We start from the raw sequence: 6000 nt of genomic DNA, 5'->3' as shown, positions 1-6000 counted from the left end.
TTCCATTACCATCCTGCTTTAAGGGCTGTGTGGATCAGGATATTCAGGTCAAGGAATTTTTTTGGGATGCCAATAGCAGGCAGGGTGGGAGTGGGCTGTGGCAGGGTATGGGAAGGGTTAAACTTCATACTGCAGCTGCAAAGCCCAATTTCTTTATTTCCTGTTAATGACATTATTGCCTACATAAAACCATTGAAACATGTTTCTTTCATTTGTTTAATTTCAAATTCTGAGCACACTAGCTGGAAACTATGTTTAATAGTTAAACTCAAAACATTTGGATTTCCTTCCCTCGCTGAGATTTGCAGGGAGTGCACTTCATCCTTAGTTGGGTTTGCAAGGAGCCATTTTTACACAGCCATAGGAGCCAGCCAGAAAACAAACCAGATTAAATTGCAGAATCAAATCACATCAGTTCAGGCTGGTAACACATCATATATTTCCCTTCCTCTGCAGTCAGGCCAAGATACCATCAGCCCTGAGCTGTGTTCTCCTCCAGGAGCATCCAGAGCCAGGACACCCCTCTGTGCAGGCAGGGGAAGGGCTTCCCTGAGCATGCCTGGAAAAAATGCTCCTGTTTCCATGAAAAAATGGGATGGAATCTCCTCCAGGCCCTGCTGGCAGTGATGCTCCTGTCACCTCCCCACGTTCCTCCTGCTGGTGTGGGAGCTCAGGGTGGGAAGGAGGAGGGCACAGGGTGGGTCTGAGCCACCCCAGGTTGGAAGGGAAGTCCTTAAATCTGAGCCTGTTTGGCAGATGAAGCTCCAGGCTGCCAGGAACACCGTGTCTGGTGATGCTTTTAGCAAAACCTCTGGGAGGGGTTTGTCCCACTGCCTGGTTTGTCCCCTCTGGGTGATGGACACCTTGTGTAGAGCTGGTTGTTTGCATGGTGGAGTGTCTAAAAGTCACTTTTTTAGTCATGAACACTCACAGGATTAGAGCATGGAGAAACTGGGCTTTGAACCACTTCAGATCCAGCTTCTCCTTGGCACCATGTGCCAGAAGCCCAGAATCACCATTGTTTAGCAGAAGCAGTGGGTAGGGGTGGAAAAAGGAGGAATGTGCCCTGACCAGGACTGTGAGGAGTCACCAGTGACCTGACAAGAGAACCACACTCATTGTTCTGCCACAGCATCACAGGTACATCCCTGACAGCCACAGCAGTGCCAAAAATCTGCATTTGACTAGAAAAAATCAGGAGGATTTAAATGTTCCATTCAAGGGCCATGTGCAGGGACCCCTTCCATCAGACCAGGTTGCTCCCAGCCCTGCACATTTCCAGGGATGGGGAATCTTGCAGCCCTGCTGTCATTGTCACTCCAACACAGAGGTGGCAGAGAAAGCAACACCTCATTTGTGTGTGGTGAGGAAGGGGTTGTGGAAAAAATAAATCATAAAAAAAATAAATAAAAAATAAATCATGGGAAGTTGGTCATAAATATCCTCATTTACCTCTTCTGCCCCCACCCTCTCTTCAATCACTATTCTGTGCAGGTGATGGAAGGAGTTCAGAAATGTTAATAGATAGCAAAGTGCTGGTTGTGTTTTATCAGCTCTCCTGGAACGGTTAATGCTGATACCGTGCCCCTTTCAAGTCTAAAAAATCTGGGCAAGCGTGTGCAGATAGCAGGGAGTGCACTGAACAAAACATCAAGGAGAGGAGTCTGTAGGGGGGAATGGAAATGGTAAAAGGATTATAGGAGAGAAAATGTATCGGACTTATCTGGCGATACTCGGTAACAAAAGTGTGTCAGTTTCTGAAATGAACTTCAAATCCCATAAAACTAATTGTGTGTTTTCTTGTCTTATTTGTGAGTATCTCTGGCAGTGCTTTCCCCCCCCACTGGAAAAGCATGTCTTTGTGTGGATAATACCCTGTGCCTGCAGTATATCAGGAGATTACACAGCCCATCGGGTTCATACCTCTTAAACTAATGATGTTAAACTAGTTTATTAAAAAAAAAAAAAAAAAAAAAAAAAAAAAGAGAGAGAATAACTTCAAAGGTTCACATGTGGGTTGCAAACCTCTCATGTCTTCTGTATACAGGGCCTTCCTCTTATTTTGATCAAGACTGTTCCCAGCACTTCTGTGGAAACAGTCTCAGGGCTTTGATCTCGTTATCAACGTGACCAGCAGCGCGCGCGGTGACAGAGGTGACACCAGCCACGCTCGTGGCTGCATCCCTCCCTCCCTGGGCCCTCCCTGGGCTCTGCCTGCCACTGGGGACTTCTCCTGCTGGCAAAGGGATTTTCAGACCCTGAGCCCCTGGCCTGCTCTGGCTTAGGGTCTGAATCACCAAGGTGGGAAGAGTAAATCGGGCTTGGGGAGTTTGGCTGCTTGGCCAGGGAAGGGCAGGCACAGGGATGAGATGTGACCCCCAGTGGGGCTGTGCATGGAGCTCAGCGTGCTTGTTTCGTGTTTCCTCCTTATTTTCCATCACTGTGACCCCCTGGCAGTGTCCAAGGCCGGGTTGGACAGGGCTTGGAGCAACCTGGGGTAGTGGAAAGTGTCCCTGTCCATGGCAGGGGCGTGGAACAGGATGAGTTTTGAGGTTCCTTCCACCCAAACCAGTCTGGGATTCTGGGATTCAGTGATCCTACCGTGGTTTTAGCATCACAGAGTTGGTGTCAGGCAGCAGCACTGTGCCCTGCCTGATGCTGGGGGCTGGACAGGCTGTGCTGGCATCTCTGGGGTTTTTGGGGTTCCCTGCCCCATGGTGTGTCCCTGTGCACAGGGAAGGACTCTGACTTTGTCCCCTGGTTGAGGACTTGTGGCTCCTGAGCAGCACAGTGTGGGCATTGCTCTGGGGCTGCTGGATTTGGTTTGATTGAGCTCCTGTCCTCTGTCACCTCCAGAGCCCCTTACAGGGAGCAGGAGAGGAGCCCTGGAGCAGCCCTCAGAGCCTGCTGCTGTCTGAGCAGTGTTCTGGGGGAAGACAAGAGCCCAGAGCTCTCTTTTGGAGCAAAGCACTGCCTCGTGGGCAGGCAGGAGCCAGGTTAGCTGGGTGCAGTCAGGAGGAGCCCAGGCAGAGTGCACTGGCACATCTGCAATGCTCCCAGAGCACTGCAGGCCTTAAAGACCCCTCTGCCTTTTGCTTTCCCTCTTTTTAAATTTTTTTTTTTTGACTACCTGCTCTAAAAAAAGCTCGGGGGAAAAAAAAAAAAAAAAGAAATTTAATTTCTCTTTATTGTGTAGCTTCACTGTGAACGGATTCTTTTAATCTAAAATTATTCCTCTTTGGTGCCACAATCTGACTTCAAGCTTCTTTGGTGCCTGTGAACATGACACACAGCAGCAGCCAGAGAGGAGGGGACAGGCTGTGTCTGGCCTTTGCTGGGCACCAGGAGGGCTGAGCACGGCTGGAGGACACTGCTTTAAACAGCTTTTTTGCAGTCCTTTTCTCCCTCATTTAACTGAGTTTTTATCTCAGATGCAGAAAGGCTAACAAATAAAATATAAATAGTTAATTTTCCCTCTGTTCAACCTGGGAATTCAGATTCAAGTTTAGACAGGAAAATCAGAAGGAAATTCAAAGATACTCTGCTTTCTTGATGACTGCAGCTGCTACCTGAACACAGAGATTCCCTGTAGATCTGGGAACAAGGACTTCCAGAAGCTGCTAAAGATGAAGAAAACTCTGGAAGACCTTCCTGTACCTGCCACCGCCTGCCTAGTTCATGGGATTGCTTTCAAATCCCAGGCACTACGTGACTCTTCCCCGTTGGCAGGAGGAGAAAACAGACTCCCTGACTGGACCTGCAGAACGTGAACGGGGCCACCACTGCTCTGGGCAGCACAAGCTGCTCCCTGGGCACCTCCTCACAAAGCCACGGCCCCAGGGGCTCCCCTCCCCTCCTGCTGTTCCCCACGTGTCCCTTTCTGGTGCCTGGTGTCAAGAGGATGGTGAGTTAGGCAGGTGTTTGGGTGGGCTGCTCCTCTGCACCTGCAGTCCCAGGTAATTTGGGAAATCAAGTCCCTGGCTGGGTTTGTGGGTTGCTCTCCCAGGGCAGTGTTATTGCACAACGGGATTTGGAGAGAGAAGCAGTCGGTTAAATGACATTTTTATGAAATAGGATGAATGAGACTTAATGAGATTTTCTTCCAAAGGGAACGAGTTCGAGGTTTTCAGCCTCCATTATAATGGCTTAATTTTCTGTGCTGTAGCAGTAAATGGGACTCAGAGAGGTTTTTATCCAACATTGTTTCAAAGAAAGTTGTAAGGAGAAAAAGGTGGTCAAGTACCTTCTGATGGCTGGAGGTCCTGGGCTGGAGGTGACACTAGTGTCTCCATCCCAAGGAGCCCAGAGGGACACAGGCTGTGCATTCTCCCAGGAAATCCCATGTTGTATGGCTCAGTAGCATCTGGCATCGTGGCACGCCAATATTTGCCATTATGAGCAGCAAAAACATTAATAATCCTAATAATTCATAACTGCTGGTTGTGCCTCAAAAGGTCTTTTGCTGTTCAGCTCGTGGGCTTGGCAGGTCCATTTGCTTTCCATGGGCAGTGGTGGCCATTCCCAGGCCTAGAAAATGGGGCAGCAATAACAAATCCACTCAGGTGTTATTTCATTATTAGCCCAGGTTGCCCAGTCTGGGCATGGTCAGTTCTGTGGTGCTGTGTGATGCTCACAGGTGGATTGGATGGGTGACAAAATTGTGGCTTCAAAGGACATCATTTCCAGGGCCACCATGACACTCAACCTCTTGGGGTGTTTGCTTTTTGTTCTGGTGAGAGGGGGTTGAGCAGGGCCTGGAGCAGGAGGAATGAGAGCTCTGGGTTTAGGGATGGTGCAAACCAGCAGCTCTTCCATGCAGAGAAGGGTGGGAAGGGAGAGGGACAGGTCTGTGGTCATGATCCTGGTGCCTGAACTCACATTTAGGATTGGGTTTTGTTCCTGGGACCAGCACTGGAGCATCCCTGGGGTGCCACTGCTGCTGTCCCATGTTCCCACCATTCCCTGGGGATTTCCTTTTTCAGGGAGGAGGCAGGGGGATGAGGCTCTGGGAGCAGGGTCCCTCTGGGCTGCAGTTCTGGGGCTCTGGGTGCCTTTGCTGGCTGGGTTGGGCAGCTCTGGAGTGAGCCCCAGATGTGGGGACAGGGCAGTGTGTGACCTGGGGACAAGGGCTGGGCAGTGAGGGGCTCCCCTGTGTGTTTGCATTCCCCAGGAGGTGCCTGATGATGTTCAGGCACAGCACACGTGGAAGGTGACGTTTGTTTTGCCTTTTCCACCTGGATCCCTGGAAGTGCCCAAGGCCAGATTGGACATTGAGACTTGGAGCCACCTGGGACAGTGGGAGGTGTCCCTGCCCATGGCAGGGGGTGAAATGGGATGAACTTTAAGGTCCCTCCAACCCAAACCAGTCTGTGATTCTATAATAATGATAAAAATCAAGCCAAGCTGGACCCCATCAGCTCTGCCAGCCAGAGCAAGGTGGGCTCTGGACAGAGGGACAGCTCCTGGTGGGGGAACTGTGGAGCCCCCGGGTCCAGCCTCGGAGCAGGCTGAGGAGGAGGAGGAGGGCAGGAGGCTCCTTGGATCTGGAGGGCAGGTTTGGGGGCCAACCCCTAATTAAAACCTTTTGTATGAAGTTCCAAACCCTCCATTCCGTGCCTGGTTAATATTTAACAGCTGGGGCCGGAGATGGGAACACAACTGCGGCCGGGCTTTGGCTGCTGTGCCAGTTCTATTGCAATTGTTTAATTAGCCTGCAGAGCGAAAACAGGCCGTGGATCATATAAATATATATATAAAAATTTAAATTTTATTTATTTATTTAAATATATATATTTATATTTATATTTATATTTTAGATATATATTTATATATATTTGTATATATTGCATATATTTATATATATTATATACATACATATATATATGTATACAATATTAAAAAAATAATAATAATACAGGGACCCGCCCCTTTTTCTCCCCGACATGAAAACTTTTATCAAAGTTTGTGATGCCGGGGGGCAGCCCCGCTGCGCCGCGCTGG

Source organism: Oenanthe melanoleuca, chromosome 18, assembly GCF_029582105.1.
Source record: "Oenanthe melanoleuca isolate GR-GAL-2019-014 chromosome 18, OMel1.0, whole genome shotgun sequence".
Taxonomy (NCBI): domain Eukaryota; kingdom Metazoa; phylum Chordata; class Aves; order Passeriformes; family Muscicapidae; genus Oenanthe; species Oenanthe melanoleuca.
The sequence above is the reverse complement of the archived record's forward strand: the minus strand, read 5'-3'. Positions refer to the sequence as shown.